At 42.4% G+C, this 15,687-nt stretch overlaps 1 protein-coding gene across 3 annotated transcripts in view; it reads right to left on the bottom strand.

The window, feature by feature from the left end:
* JAK1 (Janus kinase 1) overlaps window positions 1-15,687 on the bottom strand; it is a 143,949-nt gene that overhangs the window by 91,059 nt on the left and 37,203 nt on the right. Inside the window, exon 1 of one of the 3 annotated variants that reach the window (XM_051999501.1) lies at window positions 14,515-15,063. The exons of the other annotated variants lie outside the window; for them this stretch is intronic. The gene's annotated coding sequence lies outside the window, so the exon portion shown is untranslated. Of the gene's footprint in view, window positions 1-14,514; window positions 15,064-15,687 lie in introns of those variants that run through there. 3 annotated transcript variants of the gene reach the window in all.

The raw sequence follows: 15,687 nt of genomic DNA, 5'->3' as shown, positions 1-15,687 counted from the left end.
CTACTTCAGATGACCTCAGACAAGTCATTTCTCTCTGGGCCTTAGTTTCTTTTTCTGTAAGTTGAGGGGGATGAATTCTGAACTCTGAGTTTCTTTCTAGCTCTATGATCCTATAAGTAATTTAAAACAGTGTTGCAGAGGTAGATTGTGCAGGTTCTTAAATGCTGGACTAAAGAGTTCCCACATTATCTTACAGAATCAAGGAGCCAAGAAAGAATTTTACTGGGAGAAAAGGAGGAGCCATGTGGTGAGATTTATGCATGAGAAAGATTATAGTAGCTGCTGGGTAGAGAAGAAGGGAATATTTTATCTACTTAAGAGATTGAATTTTCTAAGCACTTTAGAAATTTCCATTTGCATGAAAAGAATATCCTTCCAGTAGAAGCCAGCAGTTTTTTTTTTTTTTTTTTTTTTAGCCTGGTGTTTTGATAGCATAATTAGAAGTCATCTTTATTAAATCATTAAAATGAGACCTCTACCAGGCAGCCTCTGGGTTGGCCAATTCCCAGAGTTCTGGATGCTTGGAAGTAAGAATCTGTACAACTAGAGAACTTTACAGTTGTAAAGGACCTTGAGAAGAAAGGAAAGCAACAATATTTATATACTATGTTTTGGACAGCGTGCTAAGTGCTGGGGATACAAAGAAGGATAAAGATAATTCCTGCTATGGAGGAGCTAGCAGTCCAATGGGGAAGAAACAAAGAAACAAATATCACAAGGAAAAGTATTATGCAAAAAGATGATGGCCTGGACATATGGCGTCATCAAGATATCAGGCACTGGGCATCCCACGTAACTTTCCTGGTATCTTCACAGTGCCAAAGAGAAATGGAGAAATCCCCTCCTCCCCCCAGCATGTAGAGTGGATTTCCTGAGGTCAGCTTATGGGAAAGCAGTGACAGATCCATAGGGTAGAGCAATGGATGGTGACAGTCTCCATTGTTGGAGAGAACATCAGTGTGGATGAGATCACAGTTCCCTTGGACAAATAATTCAAACCTTGATAAAATTGTGATATCGAACAATTCACTTGAGAGCTCTTGCCTCAGTTTCTCCATCAAAAATGAAGGTATTTGTCTGAAAGGTCTCTGCTGGTCTCATAGTGTTATCTCTGGTTGGAGTCTCCTCTGCCTTTTACCGCCTAATGTGAGCATAGTCAAAGCATTGAACTTTTCAATATATTTCACAGAACTGTTAAAAGATGAGCTCTTTGTCAAGTTTAAAGTTTTTCACAACAGCCAATTGTGATCTACAGGGAAGTGGATTAGACCCTGCTGATCATTATGTACAAATATTCCAAGGAGCTGCGATTTCTTCATTATAGTGAAATCCCAGTGTGGGAATTCCCTCTACCAATATAGATCACCACTCGATCTAGGATTTTGTAGATAAGTCTTAGGGAGTTGTCTGGGGCTCTAAGAGCCTGTGACATTTCCAGAGTCACCCAGTTAATAAGTACCAGAGGATAGGACTTTAGTCTTTTTTAAAAAAATAAAACTTTATTAATGGCTTTTCTTTTGACAACAAAACATTTCCAGATTACCCTCAGCCCAGGAGAGCTCTCTTATAACAAAGTGATATAATGAAACAAAGCTAACAATGGTGATCTCATTTAAAAGTAGATGCAATATTCTACATTTATATTCCCTCTCCAAACTCTGTTTTTAAAATGTTGTTAATTTTTTAATCTCATTTATTTCCTTCCCACTCCTCATGGAAAAAAAAAAAAGAGAAAAGAAAAACAAACTCCCTATAACAGATGTGCAAAAATCAATCTCCTCCTGGTCTGGATGTCATATTCGACATGTTAGAAAGGAATAATTTCTACTGGCAGAAATCATGGGGTCAGCAATCCAAGGTTGGAAGGCAATTTCATCAAACCTAAAACCCTCAACTTACAGATGAAGAAAGTGAAGCTCAATGATGAAATGAGTTTCCCAATATCCCCCAGGTGGGAAGGAACAAAGTAGAAATTCTGACTCAGTCTCCTGGTATCTGAATTCAGGGTAGATGAGTTAGCACTGGGGGTTTGTGAGGTAGTCATTGGTTGGAGCCTGGAGCAATGGGTACTCCTATGGTGGAGATGCTGGGAGGGAGGGGAGGACAAGAGCAATGGGTGACACTATTGAAGGAGATGTTGGGGACAAGGGGGGACAACAGACCTGCGGAATTTAGGGTCCAGGTGCCTCGTACCTCCCTTAAGGGAAGTACTGGTCTTGACATATATGTGGTCTGAAGAAGAGCAGAATTCACTTTGGGGAAGAAAATCAAAACCTTCCTCAAAATCAGCCAACACATACCTGCCTCTCCATCATACCTGCCTTTCCATCCTTTTGCATCTACAGCAGTCCTGGGGAGAGGGGAACTTATATAAATAGAAGAAAAAATGCAGCAGAAAAAGAAAGGCATTCTATCAGAAAGAAAGGAAGGAAAGAGAAACAAAACTGCTGCCCAGAGGAGAAACTGGCCCCAGCAGCATGCATTTCCTCCTGGAGTTCAGACCAAAAACAACAACAAAGGCATATTGTGGCAGACACCAGTTAAAAACCTGTGCTGCAGGGGAGCACAGTTATGTTTAGTAGGAAGCACAATGAGCCAGGAACTGACAGAGCTGGGCCTGACTCTGCCATTAACTCTGTGTGGGGACTCAGAAATTCAGCAAGCATTTCTCAGGTGCTCACTTTGCAGAAGATAAGAATGTCAACAGATAATACTGGTATAGGCTTTAAGGGATATACAAAGCTCTTTCTTATTATTTATCTTTTAGCTTTTTTCCTCAAAAATATATATGCAAAGATAATTTTCAACATTCACCCCTGCAAAACCTTGTGTTCCAAATTTTCCCTCCGTTCCGCCACTCCTCCCCTAGGCAGCAAGTAATCCAATATATGTTGAACATGTAGAATTCTTCTATACATATTTTCACAATTATCATGCTGCCCAAGAAAAATTGGATCAAAATGGGGAAAAAATGAGAAAATAAGCAAGCAAACAACAAAAGGTGAAAATACTATGTTGTGTACCACACTCAGTTCCCACAGTCCTCTCTGAGTGTAGATGCTTCTCTCCATCACAAATCTATTGGAATTGGCTGGAATCATCTCATTGTTAAAAAGAGCCAAGTCTATCAGAATTGATCATATATAATCTTCTTGTTGCTGTGTATTCAAAGCTCTTTACACATTTTATCTCATTTGAGATAAGCCTGTGAAGAAAGAACTATTTTATCCCCATTTTATAGATAAGAAAACTGAGTGACAGAAGCTAAGGGATTTGCCTAGGATCACAGTTGTTGTAAAGGGCTAAGATGGATCTGAGTGTCTTCCCAATTCTAAGTTCAGCACTTTCCATGACATCATGATACCAAAAAAAAAAAAAAAAAATGACTTCAAGGGAACAGGTTTGGTTAACGGGGAAGGTAGTAATACCTTCAACAGAAGCAGGAAAAGTAAGAAGAAAAATCAGTCTTGAGGGAGAGAGAAAAAGCATTGTGGGACAAAGGAAAGTACTTGATTTGGAGACAGAATCTGAATTCAAATCCTGTCTTCTGCCACATCCTAACTACTTGGATAGATGATCTCTAGCTGATCTCCTCAACAAGGATTTGATAAATATTAAAGCAAGTGCTAGAGACATAAAGCCAATGAACAGAACAATCCCTAATCAACAGGGACTTATAATCTAATGAGAGAGACAAAGAATACCTATCTCAATATATGATGAGTATTGTTTGGTCATTTCCAATCATAATCAACTCCTCACAACCCCATTTGGGGTTTTCTTGGCAGAGATACTAGAGTGATTTACCATTTTCTTCTCCAGCTCCTTTTCCAGATAAGGAAACTGAGGCAAATAGGCTTAAGTAACTTGGGGGTTTCCACAGCACAAAGTGTCTGAGGCCACATTTGAACTCACATCTTCCTGATTCTGGACCTGCTGTTCTACCCACTGCACTAGCTAACTGCCCAAACAAAAGTTAAGGAGTGAGCGCGCCAGCAGTTCAGGGACCAGAAAATATTTCTGTTAAAAAATGGTAAATGATCATCCCTTCTTGGGCCAAATTTCTGTAGCTCTCATTGGAGAAATATTAGTAAAATTCTCTGAGCCTGCAGATTATTTGGGGGCCAAAAAAATCAGCACAAAATTCTGGCTCTGTCACTTAGCACTTTGGGCCAATCATCTCTCAAGAGAGATCTCAGTTTCCTTTTCTGTAAAATGAGAATTTAAGCCAGATAGATTCTGGAAAGGTTGAGATCTGTGATTCTAAACGGTGAGGTTTCCGTGACAAGGGTTGAGAGGCGACACCAGCAAATGGAACAAAAACATTTGTGAAGTCCTTGTGCATGACTTAAGGGACAAGACTGACGTCTATTGGGTTTGGGGGCCTTCTGGAGGAAGAGCTTTGGCAAATCCTAGCAAGCTGGAAGGCTTTGGGGCATCAGCCCAGCGAGTGAGTGTGTGTACGTCTCCAGCCAGGAGCAGCCTCCCTGCGGTCCCAGAGCCTCATTGCCAGGAAGTTCGCTACCACATGTCGTAGTCTTCAGCCACAACTTAGGAAGGCTGCCTGCCTCCTGAAGCACAGACGGGGGTGAGGGATATGGTCTCATCTGTGCATCTGCGTGGCTGGGTCTATTTGTGGGCACGGTGCATTCTCAACTGTTAAATAATTTCATTCTCATAGAATTTCTCTGAAGTAAAATAATAAATCATTAGCAGAGCAGCAAGAGGGCAAAATGGATAGAGAACTGGCCCGAGTAAGGAGGGCCTGAGTTCAAATACTGCCTTAGATACTTACTATCTGGGTGACCCTGGGCAAGTCACTTAAACCTAATTGCCTCGCCCCAAAAAAATCACATATAAATACACATACACACACACCCCATTATTACCCCCTGTTAAAGGTACCACAATTATTGTCACACCACCAAGATCTCCTGACTCCCCATCGAGCACTTGCAGCAGCAAAGGTATTCCACTGGGCTAGGCCAGTGCTAAGGGGAGTTTTAATAACTATGATAATAACAGAGACAGTGCGTTATAGCACAGAGTCAACAAGACCTAGATTCAAGTCTCACCTCAGACACCCATAAGCCATGATGAAAGTCATCAAAGCAGAGTCTACTTTTGGCTTGAGAGACTTCCTCTGTCAAGCACAACCTTTGGCAAATGATGTGACTTTCCTTAGCAAAGAGCTTAAAGTCTCAGGGACCCCAGCAAATCTATTCTTAGAGGAACCGCTAATTTCCATTACCCAAAGAAGCTTTCCATCGGGGATCCTACAGGGATGAAATCACAAGTCTCAGTATCATAGGATGTTGGATGGATTGAGAGGTGCAAGATAGATAGATGAAGAGTTATATAGATGGATGGGTGGAGAGGTGATGAAAGGATGGAATAATGGAAATAGACATGGATATATAGTAGGATGAATGGATGGATTGAGAGATGGATAGAGATATAGTTAGTTGGATAAATGGATGGGTGGATAAATAAGTGAATAATTGGGTGGATTGATGGAGAGATGGAGAGAAATGAAAAGATGAACAGATAGACAAATGGAGGGATGTATAGCTGCATGGATGGATGGATAGATAAGTGGATGGATGGATGGACTGACGGAATGATAAGTGGAGAGATGAGCAGATAGATGGATAGAGGAATAGATAGACAGATGAATGTATAGATGAATAGATGGATGGACAAATAAATGGATGGATGGATGGATGGACAGACAGACAGAGAGAACTTCACAATTACAAAGCATTTTTCCATTATCTCATTTGATTCTCACAACTATTATGTCAGGTAGACCAAGCAACTGGTATTTTATTTTCCTTCTTTCTACCATCCCCCACCCATTGAGAAGACAAGAAATATAATATCCATTATATTTATGAAGTTATGTAAAACATGTTTCCACATTAGCCAAGTTCTGGGGGTAAGAGAAAGAAGTAAAGAAAGGGCATGAATAGGCTTCAGTCTGTATTCTGCATCCAGTGGTTCTCTTTCTGGAGGTAGAAAGAGAAGATGCATTTTACATCAAGAATCTTTTGGAATTGTCTTGGAGCATTGTCTTCATCAGAATTACTAAGTCTTTCACAACTGATTTTCTTTGCAATATTGCTGTCACTGTATAGATTGTTCTTCTGCTTCTGTTCACTTTACTATTCCCATTTTAAAAGTCAAGAAACTGAGGCTTAGAAAGATTAAAGATCCTGCTCCCAGCTCCAAATCAAAGAAGCAGAATTTAAACCGAGCTCTTTTTAAGTCCAAGCCCAGCATTCTATCTCTCCAACCTGCAGTTGTTTTAAAAAACGATGAACAGGCTATAGAAAGGCCTGGAGAGATTTACATGAACTGATGACCAATGAAACAATCAGAACCAGGAATACCAGAACCAGAACCAGGAACTAGAACCAGAACCAGAACCAGGAATAACATCAAGAATATGCGATAATCGACTATGAAAGGCTTGGTTCTTCTCAGCAGTTCAAAGGTCCAAAGAAATCCCAAGAGATTTTAGACAAAAAACACCATCTGCAGCCAGAAAAAGAACTATGAAGATTGAATGTAAATCAATACATACTCTGTTCACTTCTTTTTTCTGTTTTTTTTTTCCCTTCTCTCCCATAGTTTTCCCCTTTTGCTCCAATTTTTCTCTCCTAACATGATTCCTAAAGCTATGTATATTAAAAATAAATAAACTTACAAAAAATGAAATCAAACTACTAACAACAAAAAAAAGAAAAAAGAAAAAAAAAGAAATGATGAGCAAGCAGATTTCACAAAAACCTGGAAAGATTTACATGAACTGATCTTTAGTCATGTGAGCAGAACCAGGAGAACATTGTGACAGAAACACGGTGTTCATGATCGACTTTGAAAGACCTTGCTCTTCTCATCAATGCAATGGTCTCAGACAATTTCAAAATACTCATGATGGAATATCCAGAGAAAGAATCATGGAGTCTGAATACAGATCAAAGCATACTATACTCACTTTTTTTTTGTTTTTCTTTCTTTCTTATGATTTTCCCTTTTGTTCTGATTCTTCTTTTACAAAATGACTAATGTAGAAATAGGTCTAATATGTTTGTACTTGTAAAATATATATCATATGCCTTTTTGGGGAAGGGGGAGGGAAGAGAAGAAGGGAGGAAAAAAATAGAAATCAAAATCTTACAAAAGTCTGGGGTAGCTAGATAGTGCCATGGATCTAGCCCTGAAGTCAGAAGGACCTGAGTTCGAATATGTCCTCAGACACTTAATACTTACTTCCTAGCTGTGTGACCTGGGCAAGTCACTTAACCCTAATTGCCTCAACAAAAAAAGAAAAAAAAATTATAAAAGTTAATGTTAAAAATAATAAATATTTTTAAAGGTCCTCATCTGGTTCTTCATTACACAGATGAAAAAAATTGAGGCCTCCAGAGGGAATTGATTTATCCAAGTCACCCAAATAATAAGTGAGATGATAAAAGAAGGAGCCAGGAGCCAGGAGCCACATTTTTAAGACACTGGTAAATTGGAGATCAATCAGAAGAAGACAATCAGGATGGAGAGGGGCCCAGAAATTATGCCATGTTTGGACTGGTTGGAGAAAATGAAATTGTTTAGCCTGGAGAAAAGGGGTGGGAAGAGGAGAGAGAAAGTAGTTGTCTTCAATCACCTGAAGAGCTATTATGTGGAAGAGCCATTGGACCGGTTCTGTTTGGTCCCCCGGAGAAAGCCGAAAACAGGCCGGTTTGAGTTTGACAGTGGGAAAGCTTCCTAGAGCTGAGATCTGTCCCCGAGTGGACGAAGCTGTCCTAAGAGTCGGTGGATTCTCCCTTCTTGGGGATCTGCAAGCCAAGACTGGGTGAGCACCTCCTAGAACTGCCACTGGGAAGATTACTGGACTCTGATCCGTCCCCAAAGGACCCAAGTGTTCAGTGGTTCCTACGTGGCTGATATCAAGGGGGCTTATTTCAGGACAAAGCCGAGCTCTGACAGCCAGAGAGGGAGAAGATCTGGCTCTCCCGTCCCATCTCCACCAGCAATGCATTGCCTGTAAATGATCTCAAAGGTCCTTCAGAGTTGTGCAATCCTATGAAATCCTATAACTAATAGCATCATTGAGCGAGTCAGACCGAAAACTATTTGGCCACACACAGGTAATACAGGATGGATGCCGGCTCGATTTCAGGGGCTTTTAAGCTGCATTTCACTCCTAAAAGCTTTTTTAAAGAGCAGCATGTCAGGATCCCAAAGGAGTTAAATGTATTCAGTGACTTTTAACCTAGAAACTGCTCTAGCCAAGAAACATGATAAAGCAAAGTGAAATCCCTGCTGCCCAATCAGATCCTCCTATTCCCCGTTTCAGTAGCAACCCATAAATGGGTGTGACTCACAGGTTTGTAATGCGCTCAGATGTCACTTTGTTATCTCATACAATGCCAGTAATCCAAATTATACTGTTGCAAAACCCTTTAATGGCTGTAGCATGTGTAGCTGGCCACTTTCCTGGCCTTGGCTAGAGACTGAGCAGAGCGCATTCAGAAAAAGGGCAAGGAAGGACTTCGGTGTCCACAGATCGTGGGCCAGATGCACCTCCGAGGGTGGGCACCTCGTGCCCCATGATGCATCTCATCTCTCCCTTCTATGCCCCAGAATAAAACTACTTTAATAGACATTACCTCTCAATCTAGCCTCACAGCATCCCGGTAAGGTAGGTGCTATTATTATCCCCACTTTGATTTTTTAATAGATTTATTCATTTCTTATGAGTTCCAAACCTTGCTCGCCATTGGGGAAATCCCTCAGGGAATTTGAGTGGGAGGTTGGATCTTCTTTAAAAACATCATCTCAGTGAAGACACTGATTTCCTAAGTTTTCTCCTCCCAGATGCCTCCCATCTTTCTTCTATCATTAACCCCCCCTCCCAAGTCTTTTCTCTAGCCTACAGTCAAACTGAAGCTTCGATGGATTGTGACTGGGCCAGGTTCATACAGCCAAGAAGTCTAAGAGATGAAACTTGACCACAGAGGTCTTCCTGCCTCCATCACAAACATTTATTAAGCACTTAATATGTGCCAGACTCTATGGCTATATAAACAATCCAGAAACAAACAAGCAAGCAAATAACGAACTGGATGATTTTTGTTTTGAGTTATGGTCATATCCCAGTAAGGGAACATTACTCACACCCCAAGTCTTGGAGGGAGGCCCTTTTAGCTTGGTTATCAGGATCAGATTGGTTAAAGGGCCACAAAACTAAGACCTATCAGAGCTAAGATTTAAACGCAGAGCCTTCTGTCTCTAGATCCCAGTCAACAACATTTATTAAGCACCTGCTGTATGCAAGCACTACACTGTTTTAGTAGAACAGAGTTACAAATTAATGACTCACTCTTTTGTCTCAAATTATCTGACATCCTTGTGAAGGGTTAATCAGTGGAAATAAATCTCAGAGGCCTGTTAGTTCCAATCAAAACTGACTCGATGAACCCTGAACATCATCCCCAGTGAATGGTAATTGGGCTTCTGCTTAAGGTCTTCCAGTGACAGAGAACCCAGTAACGTATCAGAAGTCATTCCCCTTGTGGACAGAATTGTTTCTAAATATCGAGTTCACATTTGCCTTTTTGCAAGTTATTTGCTTTGCCCTTGTTTGGCCCCCTCTGGAACCAACCAGATCAAGTTCGGTCCCTAATCCACAAGACAACCCTTGGTACACATGAAGGTCATAATTATTTCCTCCCCTACGCACACAGGATACATATGGCAGAACAGATATTATTCCACAACAGAGAGAGAACATAATTAATATGAAACTCTTTTTTTTCCCCGTAGAATCAAACAATTGCAAATTTGGAAAGAACCTCAGAGGACATCCAGCCTCTTTTTTTGATTTTCCTGTCTATTCTGTGCTTCTCACTTCACAGCAGTCAGCTGACATGCATTTATTTATCTATTATGAGTTCTGAACCTTGCTCCCCATTGGGGAAGTCCCTCAAGGAATTTCAGTGGGAGGTTGAATCTTCTTTAAATACATCATCTCAGTGACGACGATACTGGATTTCCCAAGTTTTCTCCTCCCAGTTGCCTCCCATCCTTCTTCCATCACTAAGCCCCTCAAGGAGTCTTTTCTCTAGCCTGGCACGCTCACCGTCACCAAAGAGCTATTTGGGGATCCTACATCTGCTATTGCCTTCGTTCTTGGCATCTGCTACTCCCCTCAGCCTCCCACCAGGACACAAGCTTTGCTGAGAACAGGCAGGGAGGGAGGGGAAAGATTTTCCAGCGTTGTCATCCTCTCCATTGCAATACAGCCCCGCTTTGTGTACACAAGGACCCTCTTCAACCATGGGTTTTGAAGAACAACTTTAAAGGTTTTCTGTAGGACAATGTTGGAAAAAATCTCATTTAAGAGTAGACTAGATGGCCCAGTGGATAGAGCATGAGCCCTTTAGTCAGGAGGACCTCATTCAAATATGGCCTCAGATATTTTAATACTTTCTGTCTGTAATAATTCTGCACAAATCACTTCACGTAAATAGTCTCCAAAAAGAAGTAAGCTATTTCATTTCTTAGGGTCCTTAACTTCCTTAAAAGCTAAATTCGGGTCCCAGCAGCTCCAGGAAGACACGTCGGAAGCCCCCCAGAGGCAGCCTGGCAGCCTGGAGGAAGCTGTTCCTCAAAGCCAACAAGATGTGGCTTCAAGGCCACCTCTAACACATGTAGGCTGTATATCAATTTAAGCAACTCACTTCATCCCTCAAGGTTCTGGGTAATTCTAATCCAATCCAATAAGCATTTATTAAATGTTGTACCAGTCATTGGGTTAAGCACTTGGGATACAGATACTCTTTTAATGAAAAGAAAGTCCCTGCCCTCAGTGAGCTTACTATCCAAATGGAGAGACAGCACACAAAAGGAGGTGGGAAAGGGGGGCAGAGGAAGGTGGACACCAAAGGGTCCCCTGTATGGGGCACCTTGTTCTGTGAAATTAAGACCAGGCAGGGCAATGGAGGTAGAGTGGAGTGATCTGAGAGGCCAGTTTCTGCCCTCTATAAAGGAAAGCACTGGAAGGAGTCTGCTACTCCACTCTCCAGCCCTCCTACCAGGGAGAGGTAGGCTCAATCAAAGCTGGAATTGGTGGTGAGTTTAACCTGGGAGATGTGTCATAGTCCTGTGGAGCAGGCGTAAGATGTCAGGTGAACTCTCTAAGACTCTAAATTGTAGAAAAGCCAACCTGCATTGGTAGAGGGAGTTCCCTCACCTGAGAGCTGCTTCTATGAAGGAAAGCACACATCCAGACCCAAAAGCTAACCTTTCAATTTATGCATCTTCATATAGTATCTCCCCCATCAGAAAGTGAGCTACTTGAGGAAAGGAACTTTTTTGCCTTTTCTTTGGATCCCTAGAAGTTACTACATAATTACTGTTTAATAAATCATTGTAGGGCCTACTATTCTCCTTCCTCCTTGAATTATCTTGTATTTTCACATAAGTTTCCTTTTTATTCCTGTATTTTCCCTTTCCTCCTCCCTCCCCCTCCAGGACCCAGAACTGCCTCCCTGTAGTCCCAGCCCCTAACAGAGTGTCTGACACAGCAGGCCCTTTCTGAATCTTTGAATTGGATTTTTAACTCTTGGGACCGACTACCTTTGTGGCAGGTAAGTACAGAAAATTCATTCTGGCCCTTCTCTCCCTCCATCAGGCTTCAAGGGGTACAATCGACTATTCATTTACTCCCTGATGTTTACAGGAAGCAAGAGTCAGACTCAGGGAATTTCCAGTATAAGTCAAAACATCAATATTATTCAAAGGTAATTTATCATGGCAACTTTAACATACATAACCATAACTGGAAATCATCCTCCCCCCAAAATTCAATATCTGGCATTTCCCTCTCCCTCCTTCCATCATCACATCACCCCCTTGCTTTGGGTAGTCTGTTCTGGACAAATGTTTTACATTTCAAAATAACAAAGTGACAAAAGGAAAACTGGAGACTGACCTCAATTTAAATATAATCCTTTTTGGATTGTAGATCCATTTCTGTGTTTATGTCTCATCACGGCTGGAAGGCAACCGTGAGGCTCAGAGGCTCTGTCGGCAAAACACAAGCTCTGGGGAAGTCTACCAAGAAGGAAAGGCTGACGATGAACTGATTGCTTCTCATATAGAACCAGACTCATAGGGTTAGAGCAGGAATAGACCTTGGAGACAACCTAGTCCTCTAATTGCAACCCGGGGAGCTTAAGTGATTTTCCCAATATCAAATAGGTAAATAAATGGCAGCACTAGGGATACAACTAGAAAATCCCTATTCAAAATCCCTGTATTCAAAAAGCTCACATTCTAATTGGATAAGCAATTACATCACCACCATCATCATAGCTGGTATTTATATACTTGAAGGTTTGTAAATCATTATAATTGATCCTTACAAGGTCTCTGTGAGATATGGGCTAACATTATCTCCATTCTTACAGATGAGGAAACTGAGGCTCATAGAAACTGGGAGCATTGATCAGGCTTTAGTAGGTATCTGGGAGGGAATTCCAGTCCGTGCTTTCCTCCCTCTGACTCAGGCAGAGCAACTCACAAAGACTGTTTGCTCTGATGTGGAAGAGCTGTCAAGGGAAGGATCACTGTGACATCATGCAGTCTGGTTAAAGTGCTTCAAGGAGCTTCAGTTTCCTCATCAGTAAAATGGGAATAGTAATGATGACATTGTCTACCTCAACTCTAGGAGTTGCAAAATTTTGAGAGCTAGGGAAATACAAATTACTACTTAAGTTATGCTTTTCTCTTTCTTTTCCCCCTTCTCTTCTCCCCAGTATTTTGTTTCTAATCACCACCTCCCTCGAAGCCCCTTTCTTATACCTTTGCCCTACTACTTCCATTTTCCTTTCTATTAGCCTTCCCCTTTCTTTTCCCCTTTCCCCTCCCACTTTCCATAAGGTGAGATAAATTTCTCTGTGAAACCAAATATGTCTGATATTGTTTCTTAATACAAATTATTACTCTCCCCAAGATCCTTCCTGGCCCAAAGCCAAAGCCTCTTAATAAATGTTTGCTGAATTGTATTAAATTAATCCTTAAAGAATCTGTCAGAAGTAGAAAACCTGGTATCTAACCCTCAGGCTCAGAAACCATAGTCCTACATTCTAGAGGAGAAAGGAAGGAAGCAAATGAACAACATTCATTGATTCATTTGACAAGCATTTATTAGGCACCAATTAAGCATTATAGGACCAGACACTATTTGTGCTACTGGGGATATAACAGCAACAACCACAGACCCTAACAAACAAACACTGCCCACAAGTTTACCTTCTTTTTAATGTGTTATACATATATATACATACATCAACACGCCAGGAAATGGAATCTCTTCCATTTGAATTGTCTTAGGCAGATTCTTAAGATCACTAGACAGGATAAGACATCAGACATTGAGCTTCTTTCTTGACCTATATATGGAGCATTGCGACTCGCTGCAGAGGGTGTAACTCCGCTGGGCTGGCCATGTTGTCGAATGCCAAATGTACACTTGCCAAAAAAATTATTTTATGGAGAACTCACACAGGGTGAGCGCTCCCAAGGTGGTCAGAAAAAGGGACACTCCCAAGCTATCTCTTAAGCACTTCAGAATCGATTGTGTGATATGAGAGACACCGGCACAGGACCACCCAGCATGGCGGGCCCTTGTCAGAGAAGGCTCCGTGCTTTGTGGGCAAAGCAGAACTGAATCAGCCCAGAAGATACTGGAGACACACAAAGTTAGAGAAGCCTCCCCAAAGGCCATATGGCCTTTTTGTGTCCAACCTACAGCAGGACATTCTGAGCTTGGTCTGATCGGCCACCGTCGGACACACTGTAACTTGACTCTAGCGGTGATGTCATTGTTGTCCTTTTCAAGAACAAAGGACAGCAACCAACCAAACAAAATGAGTTTAAAAAAGAAAAAGAAAATGGCAAATCGCTCCTGTATCTTTGCCAAAAAAAAAAAAAAACAGGGTCATGGTGAGTCAGAGTGAACACCAAGAAAACTGGTCTGATATTATAAGGAATTCCCAGCTGAGGAAAGTCCCTCCACCAAAAGTGGTCAGCACCTTCGGTGGACTTCAGTAATCTCCAAGAGTTGCCCAGAGCCCTGAGAGGTTCTGTGCTGCCTTTAAACCATTTCATTCCATAGAAATATACTTTTCTTTTCATTCCAAAACCATGGAAATGAAAATACCTCTTTACTCAAATGACTCTGACCCCAGCAGGACCTAGAGCAGAGGTGTCAGACTCACTGTCCTGTATACAAGAATCGAATCAAAATGCAGCTGGAAAAAGCTCAACCAAAGACATCACACATCAACCATCACAACTAGGTCCCTTCCAACCCTAAATCTCTTCTTGTCACTAGTAGTGATAATAATGATGGCTCGTAGTGAGAGCACTAAGGTTTATAAAATGCTGTATAAATTTCATTCGACCCTCACCACAGCCACGGGAGGGGTTATTACTACTCACATTATATAGATGGCCGAGCTTGCCAAGGTTACACAGCTAAAAAGTGTCTGAGGCTGGATTTGAACTCAGATCTTCCTGCTTCCATGTTCGGCGCTTCATCCACTGAGCCAGAGAGCTGCCATTAGCACTCGTTCAGGAATCCTGTGATTTTAGGAATCGTTCTCTTCTTAAAGGAAAGTGGATGTTGCAGATCCCTTTATTTGGGAAGACTCTGACCCCGGGGGAAGGAAGGTTCTTGCCAAGACACCAACTGCTGTGATGAAAGCAAAGCCATCTTGTGGCAACTCACAGGCCGGCTAATAAATCAGGAGGCTCTCACTTTTTGCCCACCCCGGTGCTCATGGAGCTGCTAGCTGAAATGGGGGAAGAAAGGGCCCAGGCGTTCCGAGCCCAGAGCTACCTCCCTAAAGTACGGGGTCAAAATTCAGGGCCTCCAGATGGAGACCAGCCCCAAGCTAAGGGAGGCCCAGAGAAAAAGGGCCTTCTTCGGAGGCTCTACCTCTATAGCAACCGAAGGATTTCCACACCTGCCTTGTGAAAAGCTGCTGAAGCAAAGGCAGAGGCCGACAGCTGAAGCCGCCAGGGGCAGCGGGTCTGGATCTTCTCAGAGAAGCAAAGGAGGTAACAGGAGTAAAGGGCTTTGCAGCCCTAAAGCACTTGTAGCAGCGCGCGCTGTCCTTGGTTACTGGGAGGCTGTCCCGGGTCAGGAGGATTTGAAAGCGGACCCCAAGGAGGGGTGGCAGGAAGACCTTTGGCTGGCCTTCTCCCACCGGCCGGCCAGTGCCAGGTTATTTGAGTCCTTGGAACGAGGCGGGATGGTTCGGGAGGAACCAGACTCACCACGCAGGACTGAAGCCTCGTTTCCTTGGTCTCCAGCTGGGTTTCCAAACAACACGGCAAGCTCTGCCAAGCCGACTCTGCACATGTTCAGAGTGACATTGAAATGATGCTAACTGGGATTGTGCAAGACTCCCCCAGGAAGCATTCGGGTCCTTCCCAGTCCCTCTGAGAGCGGCCCAAGGCGCTCCCCCTCCCAATCTGCCCACTTGGAGGTAAAGAGATTTCAAGCTGGAGGGACTTTTGAAGTCAGCAATAAGTCACAGATAAATAAAGCTGGGCCCAGAAGCACGGACAGGATCACGAGGAGTCTGAGAGATTAAACACGGTCTTCTC

This window comes from Antechinus flavipes, chromosome 4 (genome assembly GCF_016432865.1).
Source record: "Antechinus flavipes isolate AdamAnt ecotype Samford, QLD, Australia chromosome 4, AdamAnt_v2, whole genome shotgun sequence".
Lineage (NCBI taxonomy): Eukaryota > Metazoa > Chordata > Mammalia > Dasyuromorphia > Dasyuridae > Antechinus > Antechinus flavipes.
The sequence above is the reverse complement of the archived record's forward strand: the minus strand, read 5'-3'. Positions and strand labels throughout refer to the sequence as shown.